Genomic DNA, 16,837 nt, shown 5'->3' with positions numbered 1-16,837 from the left:
ATGCAGCTGTGTTTATATCAATATCAAATAATTTCTGGGTAACAATTATGTACCTTACTGTAATAGTATTCCATTGAAATTGACAAAAATAGCTTTTTTTGCAAATAACTATTTCTCAAGCAAGAATGTTGCTAGGACTGTATGGGAGTGGTCTGAGTGGGGAGGGGAAAACTGAAAACTAGCTGTTATTGGCAGAGAGGTTTGTAACTCTCTTTGTTATTGGTCTATTAATTAATGTATCACCTGGTGATATCACCAGGCAAGCCAATACTCCCGCCCATGCAAACCTGCTGATTAGTTCCTGTGTAGATTGTATTTTCAACAAGCAACTATCAGGAAATAACACTGATCAAATTGTGTTAGTTTCATCAGCTGTTGTACGATATGATACAAAACACAGGAAAAACATAATTTTGACTGCACTGGGTCTTTAAGAATGTGTGCGTACCATAATGCACCTTACTAATTAAGTATGTTAATTTAATTAAGAGACTGAGATGATCATAGAGGATTTTGGTGTCTGTATGGAAGGTTTATTATAGTCTGTGTATGAGTTGAATGGATCTCACAAGAATGTCAAATCAAAAGCTGGTCCTGTTTTGTGCTTGTGTCTTTGTTACATTGAGCTTCTTGAAGTGACATTTGATTTGCATTTTTTTTTAAAGGATTGGGGATGCTTGTGGTATGTGTATGCTGAATGGAAAGGTGATATGCGCAATAGGACATTGTTGAAAATCAAAGAAATAATGAATGTTTTTTGTATATTTATCTTTGTGAATGTTCTTTTTATATCCCTGTATAATCTGTGTAAAATCTGTTTAAATTTAACCTCAAGTACCCTTTTCTCTGCCTGAATTTCTCCCACTTGATTTGAGAGCCGGTATGCTTAATGTCACAGTCTTTTGCCCTAGCGAATTAATCTCCAACCGCCTCAATTCTCACAATACAGATATAATCTACCCATGCTAATTGCATCTATCTTCCCCCATTCAACACTCAGATCAGATGTCAAGCAGTGTATGTTTTCATAACATATTACTGCCAGGGCTCCATTTTGTATCCGATAGATATCCTTTACTAATGTATTGAAACCCAAACTCTGGCGTGTAAGTCTTACAGTTTGGCGAAACACAGACACATTTGTGAACAGGTTTTTAATGTGTGGGACATAAACATTTGCGGTGCTAAGTCCTGAGAGAAGCGACCTAACAGGACTGAGGTGTTCTGTTGGTGTGTGTCTGCCGTGGGATTAGAAGTGGTTTAGATGGAAACCCAAGACACAACCGGAGCCTCATCACACGTAATGGCAGATGAGGGAGTCATCTGTGGACGACGTGTTGACAAAATCAACCCGTTGTCAGGTCTTGTGGAACATGGTTTTACCAGGCGCCTATGACCTTCAGCCAATGTTTAGTCCCAGGGCCTTTTGGAGCAAGGAGTGCAACTGTGGCCTTCCAAAACGGCCCTGCTGCAACCTCGGCCCCCACATATACACACTCCTGTCCTACACACACACACACACACACACACACACACATACACTTGTTACCTCTGTTGTGGGAGTGGGTATTAGAGATCAAAGCGGGACAGGGTGTAATTTGGGATGTGTGTTTGTTACATGCTTATGCTCAGGATTAACTTCAAAGGGCTGCAGCACACTTCATGCCAGGGTAGTATCACCCCCTTCTCCTCCTGAGGAATCAGTGTGTTTGCGTGTGTGTGTGTGTGTTTGCCCCGTGTGTGTGCGCATGCGTGTGTTTATAATATGCACATGAGCGTGTAGTATAGGTGAGAAATGGGTAAACAGTAGACACAGAGCATGTTGTCTGTCCAGAGGGAGAGCCCAAGCCAAGCGTGTGGGAGGATGAGGAGGAGGGCTGGTCATTGCTCCCTGTCTGACACTCCACTCCAGGCAGTTTACTTTACCACAGGGGAACTGTTTAGCTTTTGGTTTACATTCAATTTCTCCAGCTTCATTACTTGAATTTTTCACATTTCCACAAATAAGTGAATTCCTCTGTGCCGTCCAACAGAAACATGGTGTCTGTGTTTGATGTGCTTCACCCTCTGAGGCCCAGTGTGCTGTATCCATGGAGCCAGACCTCAGAGCCAGGGTGGAGAGGAGGTAGGAGTAGCAGGCCTGGGAGACACACAAAACCATGCGAATGCGCGTACACACACACATACAGTACAGTACACACACACTGCATCCTCTCTCTACCATGGTCCCAAATTACATCCTCCCTCTGCCACCATCACCTGTCACTTACAATAGAGACCTTTCCGTCAAACACCAAATCCCAAAGAAACTGGTTGGTTGGAGCTCATCAAAAGTTATTGAACGGCAGTGTACTGCTTACTGCCGTGTCTTGCCTCCAGACTGTAGGGTGGCAGAGGAACAACACATCAAAAGAGTGAGAGAGGATATATAATGATAGAGATACGGTATTGAGGAAACATTTTACGACATATACTCCTTTTCCTGAGTGCTGAGAAATGATGATGCATGTGTTAATGTACTTAAAGGCAGCATGCTGCCTCTGGGGTTACTAGCAGAGCATTCCTTGCCAGTTAAGTGTGTGTGTGTACGTGCGTGTGTGTGTGTGCGCGCTTGTGCGTGCGTGCATGAGAGATAGTAATAGTGTCTTGGACGCAGGTAAGATTCCTCCCTGTCGGATCTGTCTCCCATAACCATTACACACAGTAATATAAGTTGTCAGGTACCATGCCTCTCCAGTTGTATTTTAATTATGCATTCTTTGTTGCGGTAGTAATATGACTGATGGTTGGCACAGCAGGCGGTCTGGACTGGTTCCAAGGCCATCGCAGTGTGTGTACTCAGATCCTGTCCCCTCACCTGTCTCTACCTCACTTAACTTCACAGTGTGTGTGCATGTGTGTGTGTGTGTGTGTGTGTGTACTCAGATCCTGTCCCCTCACCTGTCTATTCCTCACTTAACCTAACACTGTATACCAATTGACCCAGGCAGCCTCACAGTTGAAATACACAGATCTATTTTAATTTAATTTCAATCACAGTCCATTCAGGAAATTTGATGGAAATTAAATTAATGAATTTTAAAAAAGTGTTAATCTGTAACTACAGATCATTTTCTGTGCTTAAATAGATTTCATCCCATCTAGGAGCTGTTTTCCATGTCCATGGGTGAAAACAAGTAGGCCAAAGTTGATGATCCTCAACCACCCTTTAAGGCTTTACAGTGCAGTACCGTGCCCCAGACCTGAATTCAAAAACTATTTGAAACCTTTCAAATACTTTGAGCATTTACTCTAGCCGGCCATTACGACGGCGATGACGTGGATGTCGATTAAGGCAGCCCCCCGCACCTCTCTGATTCAGAGGGGTTGGGTTAAATGCGGAAGACACATTTCAGTTGAATGCATTCAGCTGTACAACTGAATAGATAACCCACTTTACCTTTCCATTAGTGCCATGTGGCCAGGGTTTGCCATTTTGGGAATAATCTATTGGTCTGTTAAGCCAGAAATGCTCAATAAAGCTCAGATAAAGTATTTGAAATGATTTGAAATTGTATTTGAACCAAGGTATAATCCTCAGTCCCCTGTTAAGTTTACAGTTGAGAGGTCAGGAGCAGTACAATGCCCTCAGGGGTACTCTGTCTTATTTTGACAGACACACTCATTTAAGAATCACTACTTTGGGCTCTGTGGCCCCGTCTCGCTAGACTGTCAATCAGTTGGTATTTAGGTCCGTCTGAGCTCAAGTTGCCTTTTCAATCACTGTAGCCGAACGCCTGTTGTAAATACTTTAACTGGTAACATACCAATACCACATATCTAAACTATGTGTAACTCAATCTGTCATATTTATAGTTCTGTTGAATGACATTTTACATGCAAAGGCAAGCAAAGATACAGTAGTGTGCTCTACAGATTAATGAACTAGACAGACCATTTTATATGAGAAACCACACCACACACACACACACACACACACACACACACACACACACACACACACTGAGCCCAGATGTTACTGGACTTCCTATGTTTATCGCAGCATGCATAGTTGACTCTTCATGTCCTGCAGAACATTATTCGGCCCTGTGCACTTTTCCACTGTACCTGTTTTAAACTACAACTCCCATCAGGTCACCATCCAGCCCTCTTAGAAGAGGGCATTCTCCAAACAGCAGCTCTAGTCACATGCTTTGTCAAGCCATTATCATATAATAGATATGTACTTTCACAGCCATTTATAACATAACACCATTCCTTCACTGCAATATTCCAGGTATTGTTGTGACAAGGACATCTTCATGGGTTGCTTGGCTGAGAAGTTGGAATAAAAGGTGTACTGGATGGATCAGTTTGGCATGGTCACACACACATGTATGCATGTACACACAAGCACACACACACAAACTTCCCTTCCCTGCTCACTACACATACACACACACACATATGCCACGGCCCTGGCACCTCTGAAAGCAGCCTTTCGATGCCGTGGCTTCTCATTTGCCGTTTGGGTTGGCATCGGACAGGCTCTCCTCTCCCATCCCTTGTGGGCCCAAGGCCCCTCCGGCCCCCCTCTGAAAGATTAATGGAGCCTGCAGGGAGTCAAACTGCTCTCACCTGTTGTCTCTGGCAGCCCAAGGGGAGACGATTAGCACCCCTCGCTGACAATATGCTCTTTGTTCTCCTTCCCTATCTCACTCGTTTTCACTGCCCTCACGCTCGCTTCTCGCACTGTCTGCCCCTCTCTCTCGCTGTGTCACTCTCTCTCCCTCTCTCTTACTCGCTGTCTTTCTGTTACTCTCTCTCATTCACTCTCTCTCTCTGTCCTTTCCTAATGCCCTTGTGGGCAGAATGTGCAGTGTGTGGAAAACAGTTGAGCACTTTATCGCAGATCATCGTGGTAATCCTGTACAAATAGATTGTGTGACGGGGCGGCACATATGCTGCGGAGGTCTCACCATCCTAGCTTTAACTCATCTCAGGGCAATTTTATGAAGATTTAGAGGTTGAACGCTTAGTTTTAACATTAGTATCATGGTACATACAGTAGATTAGGTCAAAAGTTCCAGAAAATCTGCTTCCTGAAACACTGTTCCATTCTGAATGTATTAGCATCCATTAGAGGGGACTACCAGGCCTCCCATAGATCTCTGTGTGGTGGGAATGTGTGAGAGGGCCTGTGTCCCTTATGGCCAGGGAGGGCATGAGGGAGGGCGTGCACGCACGCACGCACGCACACACACACACACACACACACACACACACCGGCCAGGCAGAGCATGCATGTGTGCTGTGCTGAGAGCATAAAGTGTGTGATATTTCCACTGCAAAGGGTCAAGGCTTCACAGCTGTATAAGGAAGAACTCTGTGAGATCCGGGTAAGCTGATAGGCTCCTCTTTACATATAGTGTATAGAGCATAGTGGAACCCATTGAAGGATATTGGTTCCCTAGAGGAACATACCACATTGAAGGAGTGGGTGTGGCACATTATGGAGAGACTTGTCTGATGTCAGTCTGTTATCACCCTCAGGGTAGTGTTGTGTGACTGTATGTAATACTGTAAATTACCACCATACATATTATCAAAATATTCCCTCTTTCACAAGTTATTGTTCCCCACGATGAAATTGGGGAGGGGACTGTGGATCTGTCGCCGTCCGTTAATACGTTTGTACGTTTGTTCGTCACACTCGAAATCTCAGACAGCACTGGCCTGATTTTGACGAAACTGATGAATGATGCGTCTTGGCATAGAGATCCATCGTTTACAAAATTACACTGATTGGCCTAAGGGGGGCGCTGCATCATTCGTGGGGAAATACTTGTTTATTGTTGCCTTGTTTACCATTTTGAGAGTTCACATTACTCATGTGGCAACCCTATGGCCTGTATACAATGTAAATCGATATGACATTTCATTGTAGTGATTAGGGTTAGTCAGTTTGGTTTAGAATTACATGATAGGACATCAATCAATGTTATATCATTTTGCTGAGTCATACTGATTAGTCATTCACCCAACCCTTAACAAAATAGACACATTTGTATTAACACATCTCCATGCTGTTTGTGGAAGGAGCTGCAGGCCTTCCTCTGAGTGGAGGAGAGCAACCCAGGAGAGGCAGTAGCAGATCTCCTGTCAGCATCAATCTGTAGCAAATGTTGCCCCTGTGGGCCATTAGGAATACAGCCATCGCCATGCTTTAGGGCGCCGCAGATAGGCCCTGACAGATTGAGTCCCCCTCTGGAGCTCAACCTCCCTGCTCTCAGACATACTCAAGCTTTATTAGAACTCCAATCTCCCCCAGAGGAACCGCGTTTCCCAGCATGACCTGCTCCACTCTTGGCTCTTGATTGGCTGACGGCCCCTGACGCTCTCCCGCCCATGGCTCTGATTGGTCAGGGGCTATCCCGGCCGTGGGCACAGCCAATCCCGCGGCAGAGGAAACGGGTAGGATACATGTGCAGTAAATCAGACGGTCCTGGGTGTACTTCCAGCCAGGACAAAACACCCAAGGAAGCAAATGAGGTAATCAGTCTGCGCAGCAGCATATCATCTCCTTAACTGAGATACACAGAGGTCTCTGTATGGAGGTCTCTCTCAGCCATACTGTAGCACTTACAGTACAGCTATGCCAGAAACTACTTTGAGTGATCAAACTACCGGAAATCAGTCAATTTCAATGGAAGACGGAGACGCAAGGAGACATTGAGCGATTGAACCGTTGGCGACGAGACCAGGCGACCACAGATTGTCAAAGCTGAACACTTGATAACCAATCGGAGGAAGGAAGGTCTTGCAAATTAGCTTTGACACCATGCTGGAAAGGCTTACAACCACCATGCTGTTTTTTATCCTGTACCCACAAAGGGAGATCTTGGAGGTTCCTTGCTACAAAGTATAGCTTCTGGTATAGCCGTACTGTTAGGAGGGTTTAGCCAATCTACACTGAAGTGGGTGTCTGGCCTGATGACAACCTGAGCCATGACTGATTATTGGGCAGCGTTGATATGATCCTATCTCTGACAGGAAGGTTTAACACCGACACACTGAGCTGTAGGGCCCACTCACCTAAACAGGATAGACCACAGAGTGAGATATCTATTGGATAGACACTTTAGTCTGTCATAAGAATAGAATTATGCTTATACAATAATACTTTTATAGGATCTCTACGGTCAGAAGCTTGATCTCTGTCACCTTACCAGGATCTGTGGTCCATCAGATGGTAACTTCTGTTCCGGAACCTCTGGTGAGTCACAATGGAAGCTACAGTAACACACAGAGTGGTCAGGATGTGAGCAAGTCTTCCTTCCCTTCCTCTCTCATTGACTCTGTCATGTATCCAGACTCTCTTTGTATACTGTAGGTCTACTGTATCATATGGGTGTAGAAAACCAGACCATGATATGCAATGCTATGAGATTTGTCTGCCAAGGAAACCTGAAACTGCAGCTTTTAGCCCACTGTTATCTCTGAGATCTGCTTCCTGTGTTGTACAGTATGTTATAGGGGTGCTCTATCTCGCTCTACCCCCCTATGGTGGTGCATATGGGAGGAGGGGATGAGGGTCTGAGGAACTTTCTTACATGCGTCACGCTAGACCTCCCTCGCTGCACACACAAAGCTTAAAAAGCACTGTTCTGTTCTCTGTGCAGTTAGTTACATAGTTACTAACAGATTGAACACATGAGGGGTCACTGTTCAAGGGCCTTTCCAAATTAAGACACCTTTGAATTACAATGGCTTATGATGGATATGTTTTAGGAACAGTCAAAGCCACGTTGTGGGCTTTGACTGTGCCGGTGCAGCAGTTTCCTCTCCTTTGATGAAGGTGTGTGTTTCTGTGTGTGTCTCTGTGTGTGTGTGTGTGTGTGTGTGTGTGTGTGTGTGTGTGTGTGTGTGTGTGTGTGTGTGCGTGCGTGCGTGCGTGCGTGCGTGCGTGTGTGTGTGTGTGTGTGGAGGGACGAGGGGTGCTGCATGTTCTATAAGCATGAGAGATTGATGTACAGTTGAAGTCGGAAGTTTACATACACCTTAGCCAAATCCATTTAAACTCAGTTTTTCACAATTCCTGACATTTAATCCGAATAAAGATTCCCTGTCTTAGGTCAGTTAGGATCACCACTTTATTTTAAGAATGTGAAATGTCAGAATAATAGTAGAGAGAATGATTTAGTTCAGCTTTTATTTATTTAATCACATTCCCAGTGGGTCAGAAGTTTACATACACTCAATTAGTATTTGGTAGCATTGTCTTTAAATTGTTTAACTTGGGTCAAATGTTTCGGGTAGCTTTCCACAAGCTTCCCACAATAAATTGGGTGAATTTTGGCCCATTCCTCCTGACAGAGCTGGTGTAACTGAGTCAGGTTTGTAGGCCTCCTTGCTCGCACACGCTTTTTCAGTTCTGCCCACACATTTTCTATAGGATTGAGGTTAGGGCTTTGTGATGGCCACTCCAATACCTTGACTTTGTTGTCCTTCAGCCATTTTGCCACAACTTTGGAAGTATTGTCGTGACGTGACTGTTATTTATCAAATCACCTAACTATGTTTAATTGTTACTCGATTAAATTAATCATGTAACAATTAACTCATTAGGAATTTGGGACACCACAGAATACGTTTTTCGGGAGTTATCATCTCCCGAATTAAACTCTTAGAAGATATACATGTTATATATCGATAACAGTCACTTGTTAAATAATTACCTCTTATCAGTCTCATTCTTAACGTCGCATAATTGTTGAACCTGCAAGAACCCTAACCTTATTGATGAATCAGCAATACACAAATTAATTATTTATTTACTAACTAACTAAATAATAACACAATACACACATAGGTTATTGATTACTAACGTAATACAATGAAAACTGGTCCCTAGTGGACTGGACAGTAATCAATGCTTGGGTAGAAGGAGGGACAGAGTGGAAGGGAGAGAGAGATTCAAACTATCGTGGTTACTTTGGAGACTATGCTCACAGTAATCATAATACCTATGCACCCGAATAACGCTAATTCGGATTAGAAATGCAACATGTATTTATGTGTTGCTGTCTTCGATAGTTGAGTTGATTATGTAGGACTCTGGTTTGCCCACCAGAGATCTCAATGTCCTTGGTAGAGTTTCTGGTCATAGTGGTAGTTAGAATGGATACTTCAGACGTACCAGCAGTTGTCGGAGAGGGATTGTCCTTTCCAACTCGTGTCTTTAGTGAAAGTTCTCTAGACGACTATACATACCAGCTGCAGACTGAAATGATAAGGTCTTGTGCATTTCTTCTTCTTCACCTCGTGTAGAGGTTGAGAGTTTCAGAGTTTCTCCATTTCAAACGTGTGGACTAACATCTCACGTTTTCTGGTCTTTCTAATCTAACCATTTTGTAACGTGTAGCTTCACGCTTCTTGGTCTTGTAGAGTGTCAACCATTTTGAGCCGTGGGGCTTGCTGGTCTGGTAGAAATTAAACCTTTTGCAACGTTTAGCTCACGCTTCACGTCTGCTGGTCTGAGGTGAATTTCGTCACATGGCTTTTTATGCACTCGGGGTAAAAGGGGCATTCCATCATGTTTGTGCTCATCTGGGCGTGGCCACTGACTGAGAACAAATCAATATGGAAAACAATCATCTTATCTAGAATGCTAAAATCACATTGTTATCTTCACAAAATTATTATTATACTTAATCATTCGTTTTATACAACAAATAGATGCAAACCTCATAACTGGGAAGTTTACCCCCCCAGAGAAACAGTTATGTTGTTCCACCGTCTTTAATGACATCACAACATAGTAACGAATTTGACATGATTGTTCTTTAAGTCCCCACCAACCATTTCCCACATACTTTTAAGTAGGAATGTTGTTTCATTATCCACTTTTGGATGTTGGAGTTTTGGCGGGAAGACTTCCTTTGTTAACAAAGGGGTCCTTTCTCCCAATACTTCATGGCAAGGAAGAGAAAGTCTCTGCAAGGAATTTATGACCGGTCATAAAACTGTCCCCCAGGAAAGGGGGTGTTCAAACCTTTGCCTAGCAGGAATCTTTGATCCTCAGCCTATGAGGGCAAGTCATGACAGTATGCTTGGGGTCATTGTCCATTTGGAAGACCCATTTGCAACCAAGCTTTAACTTCCTGACTGATGTCTTGAGATGTTGCTTCAATATATCCACATAATTTTCCTTCCTCATGATGCCATCTATTTTGAAGTGCACCACTCCCTCCTGCAGCAAAGCACCCCCACAGCATGATGCTGCCACCCCCGTGCTTCACGGTTTGGATGGTGTTCTTTGGCTTGCAAGCTGCCCTCTTTTTCCTCCAAACATAACGATGGTCATTATGGCCAAACAGTTTTATTTTTGTTTCATCAGACCAGAGGACATTTCTCCAAAAAGTACGATCTTTGTCCCCATGTGAAGTTGCAAACCGTAGTCTGGCTTTTTTTATGGCCGTTTTGGAGCAGTGGCTTCTTCCTTGCTGAGCGGCCTTTCAGGTTATGTCGATACAGGACTCGTTTTACTGTAGATATAGATACTTCTGTACCTTTTTCCTCCAGCATCTTCACAAGGTGCTGTTGTTCTGGGATTGATTTGCACTTTTAGCACCAAAGTACGTTAATCTCTAGGAGACAGAACGCGTCTCCTTCATGAGCGGTATGACAGCTGCGTTGTCCCATGGTGTTTATACTTGCGTACTATTGTTTGTACAGATGAACGTGGTACCTTCAGGCATTTGGAAATTGCTCCCAAGGATGAACCAGACTTGTGGAGGTCTACAATTTTTAATTCTGAGGTCTTGGCTGATTTCTTTTGATTTTCCCATGATGTCAAGCAAAGAGGCACTGAGTTTGAAGGTAGGCCTTGAAATACATCCACAGGTACACCTCCAATTGACTCAAATGATGTCAATTAGCCTATCATAAGCATCTAAAGCCATGACATCATTTTCTGGAATTTTCCAAGCTGTTTAAAGGCACAGTCAACTTAGTGTATGTAAACTTCTGACCCACTGGAATTGTGATACAGTGAATTAATCTCTCTGTAAACAATTGTTGGAAAAATTACTTGTGTCATGCACAAAGTAGATGTCCTAACCGACTTGCCAAAACTATAGTTTGTTAACAAGAAATTTGTGGAGTGGTTGAAAAACAAGTTTTAATGACTCCAACCTAAGTGTATGTAAACTTCCGACTTCAACTGTATATACAATGGGGGAAAAAAGTATTTAGTCAGCCACCAATTGTGCAAGTTCTCCCACTTAAAAAGATGAGAGAGGCCTGTAATTTCATCATAGGTACACGTCAACTATGACAGACAAAATGAGGGAAAAAAATCCAGAAAATCACATTGTAGGATTTTTAATGAATTTATTTGCAAATTATGGTGGAAAATAAGTATTTGGTCAATAACAAAAGTTTCTCAATACTTTGTTATATACCCTTTGTTGACAATGACACAGGTCAAACGTTTTCTGTAAGTCTTCACAAGGTTTTCACACACTGTTGCTGGTATTTTGGCCCATTCCTCCATGCAGATCTCCTCTAGAGCAGTGATGTTTTGGGGCTGTCGCTGGGCAACACGGACTTTCAACTCCCTCCAAAGATTTTCTATGGGGTTGAGATCTGGAGACTGGCTAGGCCACTCCAGGACCTTGAAATGCTTCTTACGAAGCCACTCCTTCGTTGCCCGGGCGGTGTGTTTGGGTTCATTGTCATGCTGAAAGACCCAGCCACGTTTCATCTTCAATGCCCTTGCTGATGGAAGGAGGTTTTCACTCAAAATCTCACGATACATGGCCCCATTCATTCTTTCCTTTACACGGATCAGTCGTCCTGGTCCCTTTGCAGAAAAACAGCCCCAAAGCATGATGTTTCCACCCCCATGCTTCACAGTAGGTATGGTGTTCTTTGGATGCAACTCAGCATTCTTTGTCCTCCAAACACAACGAGTTGAGTTTTTACCAAAATGTTCTATTTTGGTTTCATCTGACCATATGACATTCTCCCAATCCTCTTCTGGATCATCCAAATGCACTCTAGCAAACTTCAGACGGGCCTGGACATGTACTGGCTTAAGCAGGGTGACACGTCTGGCACTGCAGGATTTGAGTCCCTGGCGGCGTAGTGTGTTACTGATGGTAGGCTTTGTTATTTTGGTCCCAGCTCTCTGCAGGTCATTCACTAGGTCCCCCCGTGTGGTTCTGGGATTTTTGCTCATCGTTCTTGTGATCATTTTGACCCCACGGGGTGAGATCTTGCGTGGAGCCCCAGATCGAGGGAGATTATCAGTGGTCTTGTATGTCTTCCATTTCCTAATAATTGCTCCCACAGTTGATTTCTTCAAACCAAGCTGCTTACCTATTGCAGATTCAGTCTTCCCAGCCTGGTGCAGGTCTACAATTTTGTTTCTGGTGTCCTTTGACACCTCTTTGGTCTTGGCCATAGTGGAGTTTTTCTCAATTTGTCTGTCATAGTTGACGTGTACCTATGATGAAAATTACAGGCCTCTCTCATCTTTTTAAGTGGGAGAACCTGCACAATTGGTGGCTGACTAAATACTTTTTTCCCCACTGTATGGTGTCCTGCAGATAAGTGGACTACGGCATAACAAGCCATAGGGAAACACATTCTTGAATAAAGACTGTCTGTTTAGCAATATATGTTTGGCAATCCTGTATGTATGGAGATTGTAACTGTGGTTGTCAATAGTTCCTTTGGATGTGGGTTTGATGTGGAGGTTTCAATAATCAGTCATACAAACACTTGCTGGAACAAGTCAGAGGAAAGAGATTCAGGTACACATATTAAACTTGAGGTGTAGTTTTTCCAGGAGCAGGTTGAAGGACAAGGATGAGGTGCGAAAGCATCCAGCAGGCTTTGGGACAAAAGAAACAGTCTAAAGCAGATTTTATATGTCCCAATGCAACCGAAAAACCCTGTGTCCTTTGGCTGCCATTGAATGTGTGCTTCATACTCTCACACCTTGAAGAATGAACCATTTATTAATGGTGGGGGTGTACTGCCAATCATAGGTGTCCATACTTTGGAACGAACACACAAGTCGTCAGTTAACGCTGTGTATTGCTCCACATTCAGAATATTGGGATAGATTCATCTGGGATACTTGCAAAGGTAGAGATATCAATTGTGGTGTGTCAACAAGGGATTTTTCCTCTTCAGATAATTAACTGATTTCGTCTCACATTATTGTTGTTCCAACCCTCTTTTCGTGTCAGCCCATCTTTAATCTCATCCTGATTTTGGATGTTTGTTAGAGCTCAAGAAGTAGCAGCCTGTATTCGGCTACGTTTAGGAGTCTTTCCTGGTCAGGTATTTGTATTTATTATGGGACTACTCTTCCTGGTGTCCAGCAAAATTAGGTTATACATTTTTTTAAACATTACAATACATTCACAACAGATTTCACAACATATTAAGTGTGTGCCCTCAGGCCCCTACTCTACTACCACACATCCACAAAATCCATGTGTACGTGTGTGTATAGTGCATATGTTATCGTGTGTTTGTATGCATGTGTCTGTGCCTATGTTTGTGTTGTTTCATACTGTCCCCGCTGGTCCATAAGGTGTTTTTTAAATCTAATTTTACTGCTTGCATGAGTTACATGATGTGGAATAGAGTTCCATGTAGTCGTGGCTCTATGTAGTACTGTGTGCCTCCCATAGTCTGTTCTGGACTTGGGGACTGTGAAGAGACCTCTGGTGACATGTCTTGTGGGGTATGCATGGGTGTCCAAGCTGTGTGCCAGTAGTTCAAACAGACAGCTCGGGGCATTCAACATGTCAATACCTCTCACAAATATAAGTAGAGTGAGGGAAAAAAGTATTTGATCCCCTGCTGATTTTGTACATTTGACCACTGACAAATACATGATCAGTCTATCATTTTAATGGTAGGTTTATTTGAACAGTGAGAGAAAGAATAACAACAACAAAAATCCAGAAAAACACATGTCAAAAATGTTATAAATTGATTTGCATTTTAATGAGGGAAATAAGTATTTGACCCCTCTGGTCGAGTATTTGACTACTGTTTTTCTGCAAAGGGACCAGGACGACTGATCCGTGTAAAGGGAAGAATGAATGGGGCCATGTATCGTGAGATTTTGAGTGAAAACCTCCTTCCATCAGCAAGGGCATTGAAGATGAAACGTGGCTGGGTCTTTCAGCATGACAATGATCCCAAACACACTGCCCGGGCAACGAAGGAGTGGCTTCGTAAGAAGCATTTCAAGGTCCTGGAGTGGCCTAGCCAGTCTCCAGATCTCAACCCCATAGAACATCTTTGGAGGGAGTTGAAATTCCGTGTTGCCCAGCGACAGCCCCAAAACATCACTGCTCTAGAGGAGATCTGCATGGAGGAATGGGCCAAAATACCAGCAACAGTGTGTGAAAACCTTGTGAAGACTTACAGAAAACGTTTGACCTGTGTCATTGCCAACAAAGGGTATATAACAAAGTATTGAGAAACTTTTGTTATTGACCAAATACTTATTTTCCACCATCATTTGCAAATAAATTCATAAAAAATCCTACAATGTGATTTTCTGGATTTTTTTTTCTCATTTTGTCTGTCATAGTTGATGTGTACCTATGATGAAAATTACAGGCCTCTCTCATCTTTTTAAGTGGGAGAACTTGCACAATTGGTGGCTGACTAAATACCTTTTTCCCCCACTGTAGATAGGTAGGGTACAGTGTACAGCAGAGGGCTCTGAACGAGTGTGGGTGTTCGATACCTGGGGTGATGTGAGAGTGCCCTGCCTGCCGCCTCCAGACCCAAAAGAGCGTTGACGACTACGTGTGGTGTACTTTCCCTTCGTGCCACCAGAGTGGCACTGTCGCTGTCGTCCTCCGCTCTCTCGGATGGCGGCTCCAACCAGCTTCATCAGCTCAGGATCCGAGTCAACCGGGGTGGAAATGGGCAGACCCCTAACAGGACGTCCTCTGGCTGCCAGCAGGTTGTCCAAACGAATGGCCATGTCCACCAGTTGCGTGAAAGACAACATGGTGTCCCGGCAGGCTAGCTCCCGTCGGACGTCCTCCCGCAGATGGCACCGGAAATGGTCGATCAGTGCCCGCTCGTTCCACCCTGTACACTATATTAGGCCCAGCCTTTGGAACTTTGGTTTTCCTAGATATGGCTACTATATTGTGATCACTACATCTGGTGGATTTGGATACTGCTTTCAAACAAATTTCTGCAGCATAAGTAAAGATGTGATCAATACATGTTGATGATTTAATTCCTGTGCTGTTTGGATCTATCCTGGTAGGTTGATTGATAACCTGAACCAGGTTGCAGGCACTAGTTACAGTTTGAAGCTTTCTCTTGAGTTGGCAGCCTGATGAAAGCCAGTCAATATTTAAATCACCCAGAAAATATATATCTCTATTGATATCACATAAATTATCAAGCATTTCACACATGTTATCCAGATACTGACTGTTAGCACTTGGTGGTCTATAGCAGCTTCCCACCAGAATGGCCTTTAGGTGAGGCAGATGAACCTGTAGCCATATTACTTCAACAGTATTTGACATGAGATCCGCTCTGAGCTTTACAGGAATGTGGTTCTGAATATAAACAGCCACACCTCCACCTTTGGCATTACTGTATTTTCTGTAGATTGTATAACCATGTATTGCTACCACTGTATCATCAAAGGTATTATCTAAGTGAGTTTCAAAGATTGTCAGAATATCAATGTCATCTTTTACTAGCAAATTATTGATTTCATGAACCTTGTTTCTTAAGCTACATATGTTGACGTGGATATTTTTAACACTTTTCTGGGATTCTTGATTGTTTTTCTTGCTTTACTGGGAAGCTTAACAGAGGTAGAAATGCTCAAGTTATTTATGTCAGTGCTAGGGCACACCGCCTCAGTGCTAACAGCATAACTCTGGTTCATAGGCACATTACTGCATACAATAGCTGTAGGATCAGCAAAGGTATTCAGGGCAGTAAGAGGGACATAAATTAGGTTGCTTACATTGTGTCTTCCAACGCTCCTGGGATAATGTACATTTGCTGAAGCATTATGACAACTCACCGACATAACGGTAGGGATTAAATGAGCTGGGCTTTGGTCATTGATAAATCATTGTCTCAGCGCAGCCTTATAATGCTGTCATGTGGTCTGGAAAAACTCCTGGCCCTACGCTTAACCTCTGCAGCCATGGTTGATGCTAGCTCTCTGCTAGCTCTCTCTCTGAGGAAGCCTGTGTTGACTCTGAGGTAATGCTCGCAGGCACAGCGGCAGTAAAGTGATCCACAAGCTATCAGCAGGCGATCAGATAGAAGAAGGGATATCAGTGCCATCTCAGGCATGTTCCAACTCCTGGGTTGGGCTGCATTCTCTCCATTACATTATACTATATCTTGGGTAACGTTACGATACTACAACTCAAAATCGGACCAGGGTAAATATCATAGAATCAAAGATGAAGACATTCATGTAGACTGTCAGACTGCCCATCAGGAGAGTGACTCTGTTCATCTTTGTGTTTTGTAGTTGCTTTTTGTTTCTCTAAGTTTCCCTCCCTCCATGCCACCCAAACTAGATGTAGCAGCGCTATCTAGCATTCCCTGTCAACACAAATCAAAGAATATGACTCTGAGATGCAGAGTTTCCCAAACCTGAAATATCCAGGCACGTTGAAACACAAACTGCCGCTCAGATTCTATTCAGATAGCATAGGCCTGGTCTTGAATAAAACACCATTTCTTTCTGCTCCAAACTTTTTGACACTTTTTAAGAACAAGGCATAACCCTGTCTGACCTGGCCCCCACCACCATATGCCAAAA

Source organism: Coregonus lavaretus, assembly GCF_964263955.1.
Source record: "Coregonus lavaretus genome assembly, chromosome: 26".
In the NCBI taxonomy this organism is placed as follows: domain Eukaryota; kingdom Metazoa; phylum Chordata; class Actinopteri; order Salmoniformes; family Salmonidae; genus Coregonus; species Coregonus lavaretus.
This window is presented reverse-complemented; position numbering follows the sequence as displayed.